This window comes from Anomaloglossus baeobatrachus, unplaced genomic scaffold, assembly GCF_048569485.1.
Source record: "Anomaloglossus baeobatrachus isolate aAnoBae1 unplaced genomic scaffold, aAnoBae1.hap1 Scaffold_319, whole genome shotgun sequence".
Classification (NCBI taxonomy): domain Eukaryota; kingdom Metazoa; phylum Chordata; class Amphibia; order Anura; family Aromobatidae; genus Anomaloglossus; species Anomaloglossus baeobatrachus.
Genome location: NW_027442587.1, coordinates 9,090 through 22,953, shown reverse-complemented (window position 1 = coordinate 22,953; position 13,864 = coordinate 9,090). Strand labels below are relative to the sequence as shown.

General features: G+C 49.1%; 1 pseudogene; it reads left to right on the top strand.

Moving 5' to 3' along the window:
- The first annotated feature begins 632 nt into the window (after positions 1-632).
- Positions 633-839, top strand: LOC142269320 (U2 spliceosomal RNA; annotated as a pseudogene).
- The last annotated feature ends 13,025 nt before the right edge of the window (positions 840-13,864 follow it).

The following is a 13,864-nucleotide window of genomic DNA, read 5'->3' as shown; positions in this document are numbered from 1 at the left end:
ATTTGTGTTTAACGTCGCGCATGTGCAGAACGGAGAAAAGGCTGCGCTCACTTCCTAATGAAACGGAGTGAGACGCATCTGGGAAGGGAAGGGAAAAGATTAGGGTTTGGGGATGATGAAAGGGCTTTCTACGGGCAAGGATGGCAAAGGGTGGCAGTGACGGAAAGTCAGGCAGCCTGTCCTGTCCTGTCCTGTCCGTCCGTCTTTTTGTATCATGAATTGGAAGACTGCAAGGGGGAGGGGAGGTGCTTGTGTCCAAAAGGAGGAGTTATTCAGATTCATTGCAGTGGGCGGCGGCTGCAAAAAGCACCATTCTTCTTGTTTTTGCTCTGCAAAACAGCCTTTTCAAGGGTTGGCTTGGGTGACAAAATGTCTTCTGTAGGCGTGGGTTTGTCTCCCTCTCCCTAAGATGTGTCCGGTATAGGCCAGGGTGCCACTCAAGGCCGTAACCAATTCGGGTTATAGCTTCTCGGCCTTTTGGCTAAGATCAAGTGTAGTTTCGGAGGACGCTACCTTGGTCGGTACTGGAAGGTGCCTGGGATTGCACGTCTGCCGGCCTTGAGGAAGTGTGTGCGCCTTCTGGTGACACATAGCCCTCTTGTGCCTGGACGGTTCCCAGGCAACGGGAGGCGATCACCTTTGTTATTTTGAAGTCCTACTGATAAACAGAAAAAAAAAAAAATTAAATCTGTTCTTATCAGTTTAATATCTGATACGTCCCCTCTCTGGGGACCATATATTAAATGGATTTTTAGAACAAGGAGATGGAAAAAATCTTGCTCTGTCCACTCCACGCATTGACCTGGTATTGCAGTACCTCCAGGACCGGTGCACCCCTTCTTAACCCAGTTTCCAAAAGCAGAACTCAATTCACCTGATTCAAATGAGCCCCATTAGTGAATTGAAAGAAAGCAAAAACTTTATATGCACCTCAATTTGGCCAATTCACTTTTCACACTTTCACCCTTTTTTTTATCTTTCACACCTTTTACTTGCTTTATTGATGCAAAAAGCTGTGCCAAATAGCAAACTCATCTCCACTCAACTTGACCAACTCTGCTATGTCCCGTGCAGTATCTTATTCTCAGTCTTATCTAGATCATTTGCAATTGAATAGAATAGATCCCTTTTGGCTGCTTATGACTGTGTAAAATATGTAGTTTTACTGGGCTGGGATGAGAGAATCCATTGAAGCATGGTGTAGGGATTGTGGTTCCTGTGTGCTAAGAAGAGAGGCTGGCACCAGCCAGAAAGCCCCATTGCAGCCAATAATCACTTAATAACTTTTTCAACTTGTCATCATATGGGAGGCCTTCCATTCCTTGTAGTAGTCTAGTTGCCCACCTTTGAACTGACTCTAACTTCTGAATGTCCTTATTAAAATGTGGAGCCCAAAACTGGTTCCCATATTCCAGATGTAGCCTTACAAGTGATTTATAGAGGTGTAACAATACGTTGGGATCACGGGATCTAATCTCCCTTTTTATACACCCTAAAATCTTGTCCCAAGCAGCATTCCATCAGCCTCTGGAAGGTTCCTGGCGCATTGCACAGCTCGAAGGGCATGCTTTTGAACTCGCAGAGACCCATAGGGGTGGCGAAGGCGGTCTTCTCCCGGTCTGCTTCAGCAACGGACACTTGCCAATAGTGACTAGTGAGATCAAGGGTAGAAAAATAATTTGCAGTTCTCAATGCAGCTAGCGATTCCTCAATACGGGGAGTGGTGCCGTCCTTCTTTTTTAACAGGATCAACAGAGCTGCCCAAAGGCTACAACTGTCACGGATAACCCCAGCCGCCTTCATGTTGCTCAACATGTCCTTGGTACACTGGCAATGTGAAGGTGGTATTGGCTTATAGCTCTCTTTGATGGGTGGGTGTGCACCTGTGGGGATGTGGTGGTGGACCCCTTTTATTCCCCCAAAATCTAGCGGGCTTCCCACCGGTAACCCGCTCCCCAGCTTGGATGGATGCTGAGGGAGCCCCTTTTGCCCGCAGGCTCTGGCCCTGGGAACTGTAGCCTTGGCGGTGACTGTGCTTCCCTCTACGGTGTGAGCTGTTGCCTTCAATCGGGTCTTGACTGCTGGGAAACCCTGGAGGTTCCTGTCGCTAACGGATTTGACCGGTTTTACGGCGACTCCTAGCCTGGTCGGGGTCCGTAGGCCCTGCCGGATGGTGCTGGCTTCTCTTCACTCCCCGATCTGGTACCGGCGGGCCACCGCCCATCCCCGGTCCGTACGGTTCACTCCAATCAGCCTCTCCTGCAGAAGGTCACCACCGTCTGCCAACCTTGCTGAGTGCCCGGGCCACACACACGGACACGGTCAGTCTCCTCTCCTCTTCACTTCTCTAACTCCAAAACTGATCTCTAATCTGACTCCTTTTCCCGCCTCCAGGACTGTGAACTCCTCGGTGGGTGGGATCAACCGCCTGGCCCACCCCCTGGTGTGGACATCAGCCCCTGGAGGAAGGCAACTAGGATTTGTGTTTAGCTTCGGTGTGCCTAGCCGGAGTGTAGAGCGTGTTGGTGTAGTACCTGTGACGACCTGGCTTGTCCAGGGCGCCACATTCCCCTATAGTAAAATGCAGACCGTCCGCGGGCTGCCCGTCCATCACCGGTTTTATTTTCACAACTGAAAAAGAATAAAACGGTAAAACATGTAAAAGCATCATAAACATTTTACAACGGTACAGCTTCCGCTCTTCTCCCACCCAAACAACCTGGCCCTGATGCTGCCCCTAAGAAGCGGGCAGCACCCCTTGACCCCAGTCCAGCACCAAGTTGCCCGAGCGGGTTCTGTCTCTTTCAGGGGGCCCACGTCCAAGGGGACCCCTGAACCCCCGGAGGATCGCCACCGGTTACGGTAGTGGCGGGCCTAGGCCATCCCTTTCCTCCAGGCCCATCCTCCCAAATCAGCCTCTCCGGAGGCGGTAACGGTGTCAAGCCAACAAACATTTTTATTTACATTGCACTAAGTTTGTGGTTGCCCTGCAAGTTCTCGGGCTTGTCCGTAAGCAGTTCCTTACGCAATGGTTGCACAGTCCCTACGGGGACAACAGTTGCCGGCAACGGCCGGTTTAATCACGGTTCAATCAGGTAAACTTCTTTGGTTGATCATCTTTACTTATCATTTAAAACTTTCAAACTGGTACACTCAACACATAAAGCCCCCCCCTTTTAAAGAGTAGTTTCCCTGTACCTAAGTGGGGGTCTACCTAGGTTGGGGCGAGTGGACCTTCGGGATCCGGTGTCAGTGGTGACAGGCAGTGGGGCAGAGGGAACAGTCAGTTCCTCCTCCCTGCTATCATGTGGGGCAGGCGGAGGCGTAGGGGAGCTGGGTACAGGTACATCCCTGGGCACTGGCTCGCGGTTAACCGTTTCCATCATTTCTTCATCCACGGGTTGTGGGAACAGTATCACTGGAAGGATCACCGCACCGTTCTGTGTAGGCCAGTCTGCTGGAAAATCACCCATCATGGTGTGGATTACCTCTTTTTCCTTCTCCACTGGACTGGGAACTGGAGCCTCATCCGCTACTCTCAATGCTGGTGGGCACTTCTTCAGGTGGTCTCAGGAAACCGTGGCCAAAGTCCCCCCCTGGTCACGGCTGATCTGGTAGGCCTTCCCATTCTCCCATCCTGTGGGCTGGACTACATACGGGGTTTTTTCCCATTGATCATCCAGCTTGTGGGCCCTTCTTTTCCGCTTCAGCACTACATCCCCAGGTTGGAAGGAACCGGCAGGCGCCTTCTTGTTGAAGCACTGCTCCTGTTGTCCCCGACTCCGGCACAAGTTCTTTTCAACATACTCCTGGACCTGTCGGTACTGTGTCCTCCGCCGAGTGTCCCATTCAGCTGTCGACAGGAGTGCTTCTGAAGCTTCCAAGCCCATTTCCAGATCCACTGGTAGCCGGCCGGGACGAGCTCTCATCAGGTATGCTGGAGTGCATTTCGTAGAGCTGGAAGGGATGTTGTTGTACATATCGACCAGGTCAGGTAGATTCTCCAGCCACAGGTTCCGCTCTTCCAGTGGTAACGTCTTGAGGAGGCCCAGGACCAAGTGGTTCATCTTTTCACAAATGCCATTGGTTTGGGCGTGGTAAGGCGTGGTCCGGATTTTCTTGCAGCCGTACAACTGGCAGAATTCCTGGAATACCTCTGCTTCAAAGGCCGGACCCTGGTCGGTAAGCACCCTCTCCGGGTACCAATGCGGTCAACAGAAATAAGCCTGGAAAGCCTTAGCAGCGGTGCGGCCGGTTAAGTCCTTAACTGGGACAACCACCAGGAACCTCGAGTAGTGGTCTACGATGGTCAGAGCGTAGGTGTACCCACTTCGGCTGGGGGTGAGCTTTACATGGTCAAGGGCAACCAGCTCCAGCGGTTGGTGTGTAATGATCGGGTGTAGGGGTGCCTTCTGGCTGGCCTCGTCCTTCCTTCTCAATGCGCAAGGGCCACATTCTCGGCACCAGGCCTCCACAGATTCCCGCATTCCACTCCAATAGAACCGCTCTCTTAACAACATCTCTAGCTTCTTCCACCCGAAGTGCACTGCACCATCATGGTATGCTTGCAGGACGGTGGGCACGTTAGCCTGGGGAATCACCAGCTGGCGGATCTTCTCGTGAGTCTTTGGATTAATCAGCTCGCGATACAACTTCCCCTGGTGTAGGTATAGCCGGGTCCATTCTTGCCACAGACGTTGGGCTTCGGCAGGGGCAGCAGGGTCTATCCCAGCAGAACCCTGTTCCACTAGAGTCTTGACCAGGCGGACAGCAGGTGCCTGGTCCTGAGCTTCCTGCCAGTCCTGTCGGGGCAGCGGATCCAGGTTCACCCGTTGTTGGTAGACGTGCACCTTCTCAGTGAATGGCCGGTGAAATGCAGGCAACTCGATCTCTTCGAGGTCATCATCCTCTGGCCCCTCTTCCGACAGGTGGGGCATCCGGGAGAGTGCATTGGCATTGACGTTGGTACGGCCGGCCCGGTACTTGATGGTGAAATCGTAGTTGGCTAACCTGGTCACCCACCGCTGCTCCAACGCGCCCATCTTGGCCGTATCTAGATGGGTCAGCAGGTTATTGTCTGTGTACGCGGTGAACTTGGCTGCTGCCAGGTAATGGCGGAACCGCTCGGTGATAGCCCACACCAGTGCCAAGAGCTCAAGCTTGAAGGAGATGTAGTTCTCAGGGTTCCTCTCAGTCGGTCGGAGTTTTCGGCTAGCATAAGCTATTACCTTTTCCCTTCTGTCTTGGACCTGGGATAGAACAGCCCCCAAGCCCACATTGCTGGCGTCGGTGTAGAGGATGAATGGGCGGCTGTAGTCAGGGTACGCTAGGATTTCCTCTCCGGTCAGGGCTGTTCTCAGCTGGCGGAAGGATTCCTCATGCTTTTCTTCCCACACCAATGGGGCTACTAGGGATCTACCACCCTTGGTCTGTCCTACGAGGAGGTCTTGCATGGGGGCAGCCATCTTTGTGTACCCCTTAATGAAGCGACGGTAATATCCCACCAGGCCCAGAAACTGCCTCACTTCCCTCACTGTGGTCGGTCTCGGCCAGTCTTGGATGGCGGTGATCTTCTCGGGGTTGGGGGCGACACCTTCCGCACCAACCACATGTCCTAGGTACTGCACTCTGGGTTTCAGCAGATGACACTTTGAGGGCTTCAACTTCATCCCATACTTGGCAAGGGACGCGAACACCTCGGCTAGGTGCTCCAGGTGGGCTTCATACGTCTGTGAGTACACAATCACATCATCCAAGTACAGCAAAACGGTCCCATAGGCAGTCTTCTCTCGGTCTTCCGGTGCCACGGCCACCTGCCAGTACCCGCTGGTGAGGTCAAGGGTGGAGAAGTAGTTAGCGGTTCTCAGCGAGGCCAGGGACTCTTTGATGCGGGGCAGAGGGTAAGCATCCTTATGCGTTATCTGGTTAATCTTCCGGTAATCCACACACATCCGCATGGTGCCATCCTTCTTCTTAACCAGCACCAACGGAGCGGCCCAGGGACTACAGCTGTCCCTAATAACCCCTGCCTCCTTCATGTTCCTCAACATGTCTTTGGCGCATTGGTAGTGGGCAGGGGGAATAGGCCTGTATCTCTCTTTAATAGGGGAGTGTGTACCGGTAGGGATGTGGTGTTGAACCCCTTTAATCTGCCCAAAATCTAGAGGGTGCTTGCTAAAAACCCGCTCATACTCCTGTACCACCCGGTATACCCCTTCCTTGTGGTGTATGGGGGTATCATCAGTGCCGACATGTAGCTCTCGATACCACTCGCCTAACTCCCCCAGGGATGAGTGGGAACCGGCAGCAGGCGGTGTGACCGGGGGAACGGCTTCATGGATCGTGTGGGGATCTAGAGTGAGCAATTTGGCAAGGGTAGCGTACCGGGTGGTGCATGAATGCACACATTGTCAGGTTTCCGGGTTTTCCAGTCCTCTTTTGAAAGAGCTTGCCCTCGGTTAACATGGAGTTTTATGTTCTGTTGCCCTACTTCCTGTCCAGCTGCTTAAAAGGCCGCCTCTAAGCCTAGTCCAGTGCCTGAGTATACTGCTTGCTGTGTGCTCCTGCTTTGCTGCTGCTGCTACTTGATTACCTTTGGATCCTCCTGAAAATCTACCGACCGACTCTGGACCACACCCGGTTTCTTCAAACTGTGCCCGGACTCCGTCTGCCGTCTTTGGTCAGCACGTCTGCCCGGTTTCTTCCGGTTCATAACCATTCTGGACTTTCATCCCGTACGGACACTTCTGGACTTTACCGCTTGCCCCTTGTGTCCTGGCTGCGGCGCATTTAGGCCTTCCGGGGTTGATTGCCGGACAGTCCCTGTATAGGGGTTCGCTCTGGTGGTCTCCCTGGGGGAGTCTGGTGCGTGGCCCCGGGAATCCCCTTCGCTCCGTTTCAGAAAGGTATTTTCATGTGTTTGTTATACTGTGTATTTCCGTTGTGTATCTACCATGGTTACATATCATAAACATCTTGTACCACAAACTCGTCTCTGGCTGTCATTGCCCTAACGCTATCGAAATCCTCAAAACATACAATAGTATTACATTATACTCAGGCCACAAGAGGATTTCACTGGGGCAATGACTGAGACACGAGGAGTAGATCAGCTCTTTTCTATGATTAACTCCTTGCAGCAGGAGATGGAGGTGGTGCAGACTAAACTTAGAGATATGGAGGCACAGCTGGGCCATGATCACCAGGTACTGGGTCCGGCTATACAGGACTTGCAAGTCAGAGTGGAGGCTCAGGAAGCCGGCCCCACTACGTCCGTATCAGCTGCCGGTATGCCTAGGTTACCCCCATTCCGTTTCAATGGTGACCGTAGTCAGTTTCGTGGATTTGTGAACCAATGTATACTGTTTTTTGATGTACATGCTGATTATTACCGTTCTGACCGGTCCAAAGTGTTATGTATAATTATGTTATTAACCTCACAAGCACTGGCTTGGGCTAATCCTATGATAGAGAACCGGGACATCCGTTTAAATCACCTAGATGATTTTCTGACCGCAATGGCGCAGATGTTCATAGTATCATAGTATCATAGTATCATAGTTTTTAAGGTTGAAGGGAGACTCTAAGTCCATCTAGTTCAACCTGTAGGCTAACATGTTGATCCAGAGGAAGGCAAAAAAACCCCAATGTGGCAAACAAGTTCCAATGGGGAAAAAATTTCCTTCCTGACTCCACATCCGGCAATCAGACTAGTTCCCTGGATCAATACCCTGTCATAAAATCTAATATACATAACTGGTAATATTACATTTTTCAAGAAAGGCGTCCAGGCTCTGCTTAAATGTTAGTAGTGAATCACTCATTACAACATCATGTGGCAGAGAGTTCCATAGTCTCACTGCTCGTACAGTAAAGAATCCTCGTCTGTGATTATGATTAAACCTTCTTTCCTCAAGACGTAGTGGATGCCCCCGTGTTCCAGTCGCAGGCCTTGGTGTAAAAAGATCTTTGGAAAGGTCTCTGTACTGTCCCCTCATATATTTATACATTGTGATTAGATCCCCCCTAAGCCTTCGTTTTTCCAAACTAAATAACCCCAAGTTTAATAACCTGTCTTGGTATTGCAGCCCACCCATTCCTCTAATAATCTTGGTGGCTCTTCTCTGCACCCTCTCCAGTTCAGCTATGTCCTTCTTATATATCGGTGACCAGAATTGTACACAGTATTCTACGTGCGGTCGCACTAGTGACTTGTACAGAGGTAGAACTATATTTTTTTCATGAACACTTATACCTCTTTTAATACATCCCATTATTTTATTAGCCCTGGCAGCAGCTGCCTGACACTGTCCACTAAAGTGAAGTTTACCATCCACCAATACACCCAAGTCTTTTTCTGTGTCTGTTTTACCCAGTGTTCTACGATTAAGTACATAATCATAAATGTTATTTCCTCTACCCAAGTGCATGACCTTACATTTATCTACATTAAACTTCAATTGCCACTTCTCAGCCCAATCCTCCAATTTACATAAATCTCCCTGTAATATAAAATTATCCTCCTCTGTATTGATTACCCTGCAGAGTTTAGTATCATCTGCAAATATTGAAATTCTACTCCGCATGCCCCCAACAAGGTCATTTATAAATATGTTGAAAAGAAGTGGGCCCAATACTGACCCCTGTGGTACCCCACTATGAACTGAGACCCAGTCCGAGTACGTACCATTAATAACCACCCTTTGTTTCCTATCACTTAGCCAGTTTTTAACCCAGTTACACATATTTTCCCCTATCCCCATTATTCTCATTTTATGTACCAACCTTTTGTGTGGCACCGTATCAAAAGCTTTTGAAAAGTCCATATACACAACATCCACTGCATTTCCCTGGTCCAGACTTGAACTTACCTCTTCATAGAAGCTGATCAAATTAGTTTGACAGGATCGATCCCTCATAAACCCATGTTGATACTCTGTCATAAGGTTATTTTTCTTGAGATACTCCAATATAGCATCTCTCAAGAAACCCTCAAGGATTTTACCAACCGTAGAGGTTAAACTTACTGGCCTATAATTTCCCGGCTCAGTTTTTGTCCCCTTTTTGAATATTGGCACCACATTTGCTATGCGCCAGTCCTGCGGTACCGACCCTGTTATTAAGGAATCTGAGAAGATTAAAAATAATGGTCTATCTATCACAGAACTCAATTCCTGTAGTACTCTGGGGTGTATGCCATCCGGGCCCGGAGATTTGTCAACCTTAGTGATTTCGAGGCGGCGGCGTACTTCCTGCTGGGTTAAGCAGGTAATATTCAAGTGTGAATTTATGGTATCACTGGTCATGTCATCTGCCATGGCATTTTCTTGTATAAAAACCGTAGAAAAAAAGTCATTCAGCAGGTTGGCTTTACCCTCATCCCCTTCCACCATTTCACCAAGACTATTTTTAAGGGGGCCAACACTATCGCTTTTCAGTTTTTTACTGTTTATGTAGTTAAAGAATATTTTAGGATTATTTTTACTTTCTCTCGCAATGAGTCTCTCTGTCTCAAACTTAGCTAACTTAATTTGCTTTTTACATATTTTATTTAATTTTCTATAATTATATAATGCCTCATCACTACCTACCCTCTTTAATTCTTTTAAGGCTTTCTGTTTTTCTTTTATTGCTTCCCTTACAGCTCTATTTAGCCATAGGGGTTTCCTCCTATTTCTAGCATGTTTGTTCCCATAGGGTATATTTTCTGCACAAGCCCTATTCAGGATGCTCATAAAAGTCTCCCATTTGCTTTGTGTACTTTTATTACTTAGTACATCATCCCAGTTTATTGCACTAAGATCATCTCTCAACCGTTTAAAATTTGCTTTCCTGAAGTTTAGTGTCCTTGTAGCCCCTCTACTAGACATCTTACTAAAGAATACATGAAAACTTATTATTTTGTGATCACTATTCCCCAAGTAACCCCCAACTTGTATATTTGATATGCGGTCTGGCCTATTGGTTAGTACAAGGTCTAGTAGTGCTCCCCCTCTTGTGGGGTCCTGTACCATTTGTGAAAGGTAATTATCTTTCATTGTTATCAAAAATCTATTTCCTTTGCTGGAACTGCAAGTTTCTGTTCCCCAATTTATATCAGGATAGTTAAAGTCCCCCATAATAATTACCTCTCCGAGACTCGCTGCTTTATCAATTTGCTTTATGAGGAGATTCTCTACCTCTTCCATAATATTCGGCGTCTTATAACACACCCCTATCAGTATTTTATTATTCATTCTCCCCCCCCTTATCTCCACCCATAGGGACTCTACATTCTCAGTACCCTCACATATGTTGTCACGCAGGATGGGTTTTAAGGATGATTTTACATATAGACACACACCTCCCCCTCGCTTATTTGTACGGTCATTCCTGAATAGGCTATAACCCTGTAAATTAACAGCCCAGTCATAGCTCTCATCCAGCCATGTCTCTGATATCCCCACTATATCATAATTTTCTTCCAACAATATTAATTCTAATTCCTCCACCTTATTTGTGAGGCTTCGGGCATTAGTGTACATGCACGTTACGTATGACTCTGTACCTGTATTCCTGCTTACTGTATTAACTGTCCTAACCCTTCCCCCCGTACCACCCCCAATTTCATTACTTGTGCCCTGGTCACTATCTGCACTACATTCCCCTTCTATAAAGTGAATACCCTCGCCCCCCATTCCTAGTTTAAACACTCCTCCAACCTTCTAGCCATTTTCTGCCCCAGCAGAGCTGCACCTTCCCCATTAAGATGCAGCCCATCCCTAGCATAGAATCTGTAGCCAACTGAAAAGTCGGCCCAATTCTCCAGGAACCCAAAACCCTCTTTCCTACACCAATTCCTGAGCCACCTGTTAACCTCCCTGATCTCCCTTTGCCTCTCTAGTGTGGCTCGTGGCACAGGTAGTATTTCCGAAAATACCACCTTTGAGGTCCATGCTTTAAGCTTACAACCTAATTCCCTGAAATCATCTTTAAGGACCTTCCACCTACCTCTAACTTTGTCATTTGTGCCAATGTGTACAATGACCGCTGGGTCCTCCCCAGCCCCTCCCAGTAATCTGTCAACCCGATCAGCGATGTGCCGAACTCGAGCGCCAGGAAGACAACACACTGTTCGGCGATCCCTGTCTTTGTGACAGATTGCCCTATCTGTCCCCCTAATAATTGAGTCCCCCACTACCAGTACCTGTCTTGCCTGCCCTGCACTCCTATTCCCCCCCTTACTGGAGCAGACACTCCTCTGGCGTTCAGAGGTCATGCCTTGCTGCAGCAATGCTACCCCTGTAATGACATCCCCCTCATCTGCCAAGTTTGCAAACCTATTGGGGTGTGTCAGTTCAGGACTAGCCTTCCTAGCACTTTTCCCTTTACCCCCCTTTCTAACTGTCACCCAGCTACCTACCTCACCGTCCTGCCGCTCCCTACTACGATCCTCCCCCACATCTGACCCAGCAAGCTGCTGCTCAGTGAGCAGCAAACTCCTTTCCATATTGCTAATGCATCTCAGAGGTGCCAGCTGCTCATTTAGATCCAGTATCTGGGCTTCCAAATGTGCAACTTGCTCACATCTCGAACAACAGTATGCACCCTCGAACGGCTTTTCAAGGACTGCATACATGAGACAAGATGTACACTGGATCGCATTAGCAATAGTGGAGCACATTTTCTAATGGGGATAGCACTAAACAAATGTTAAGTAATTAAACAACTAAATACAAACAATTCTACTCACACTTACTTTTGCTCACACTTTGCTCACTCACGCTCACAATGAAGAAGACAGGCTAAAACTCGCGCGCCGCTAGGCGCGCGGTTTTCAGAAGTCTTCCTTCCGGCTGTAACGGCCAAAACCCGGTTCTCCTTGAGCTCGCGGTGACTCTTCACTTATCCCAGAAGGCACTGGGAATATGCAAATTATCCTCGCAAGACTCCTTCCCTGGCTTTCAGAAGTCTTCCTTCCGGCTGTAACGGCCAAAACCCGATTCTCCTTGAGCTCGCGGTGACTCTTCACTTATCCCAGAAGGCACTGGGAATATGCAAATTATCCTCGCAAGACTCCTTCCCTGGCTTTCAGAAGTCTTCCTTCCGGCTGTAACGGCCAAAACCCGGTTCTCCTTGAGCTCGCGGTGACTCTTCACTTATCCCAGAAGGCACTGGGAATATGCAAATTATCCTCGCAAGACTCCTTCCCTGGCTTTCAGAAGTCTTCCTTCCGGCTGTAACGGCCAAAACCCGGTTCTCCTTGAGCTCGCGGTGACTCTTCACTTATCCCAGAAGGCACTGGGAATATGCAAATTATCCTCGCAAGACTCCTTCCCTGGCTGTTTGATGATCCGAATCGCCGTGCTACCGCTGAATCGGCTCTCCTTTCCTTACGTCAGGGAAAGCGTTCTGTAGTTGAATATGCCACTGAGTTCAAGAGGTTAGTGGTAGACACCGACTGGGGAAACAATGCATTATTGTCTGTTTTCAGAAAGGGGTTGTCCGGTACCATCAAGGACGAGTTAGCTCGTTCTGAATCTCCAGGGGATTTTGAACTGTTTCTCCAGCACTGTGTGCGTATTGATACCCGCTTGACGGAACGTAGACAGGAAAAATGGGCAGCTGTAAACCGTGTAAACAACTTTGCATTTCCTTCCAGAGAACCCGCTCTCAGGACGCCACGGGAGGCCGAGGACGTTCCTATGCAAGTGGACTCTCTGCAAAAGCGAGAGACCAATGAACGTCGCGAACACCGGCTCCGTGAGCGTCTGTGTTTCTATTGCGGTCAATCAGACCATTTCTTGATCGACTGCCCGAAACGTCCGAATCGCCCAAATAAGGTATTGGCAGCCATGGCAGAGTGTGACAACACGGACGCAGAGTCCGATATCTCTGAGGCAAGTGGACACTTGGATGCGGTATTTCCCTTGACTGTAATGTCAACCTCACCGAAGGACTCGGAAGGGAAATATACCCATTGCTCGCTCCCCATTCAGATCCGGTGGGAGGGACAGCTAATACCTACCTCTGCAATGATAGATTCTGGGGCAGGGGGAAATTTCATGGACTCCTCTTTTGCCAGGAAACACGGTATCCGGACTCAGCAAAGAGCCTCACCGGTTACCATGGAGACGGTAGACGGATCTCCGTTAATCTCTGGACCAGTTGATCGGGAAACCGTACCGCTAGAGTGCGTCATGAAGCCAGGTCAGCAGGAGACCCTTGTTTTCATGCTAATTTCTTCTCCTCATTTTCCGATTATTTTAGGTATTCCGTGGCTACGGTCTACAAATCCGGTCATCGATTGGGAAACTAAGGAAATATCCTTCCCACCGCAGAGTATTCCGACCATTAGTCCAACTGTTCCGGTTCCAGTAACGCCGAATGCGGAGGGCACTGTACAGGTACCTGTTCTACCCCCGGTGTATAACGACTTTGCGGACATATGCGACAAAAGAAAAGCCGATCGGCTTCCCCCGCATAGACCGTATGATTGCCCCATAGACTTACTCCCAGGGGCGGAGATCCCGTTTGGTCATGTCTACCCGTTGGCGGCACCTGAGCTAGAAGCACTAAAAAACTACATTGATGAAAGTCTGGCGAAGGGATTTATTCGTCCGTCTACCTCACCAGCAGGGGCACCCATCTTTTTTGTGAAAAAGAAAGAGGGGACTCTAAGACCCTGTATTGACTACCGGGAACTGAATAAAATAACCATCCGGAACCGGTATCCGTTACCATTGATTCCTGAGCTATTGGAGAGGGTCCAACAGGCAAAAATATTCACCAAATTGGACCTCCGTGGGGCATACAATCTACTCCGCATACGTCCCGGAGACGAGTGGAAGACCGCGTTCCGATGTCGGTATGGACATTTTGAGTA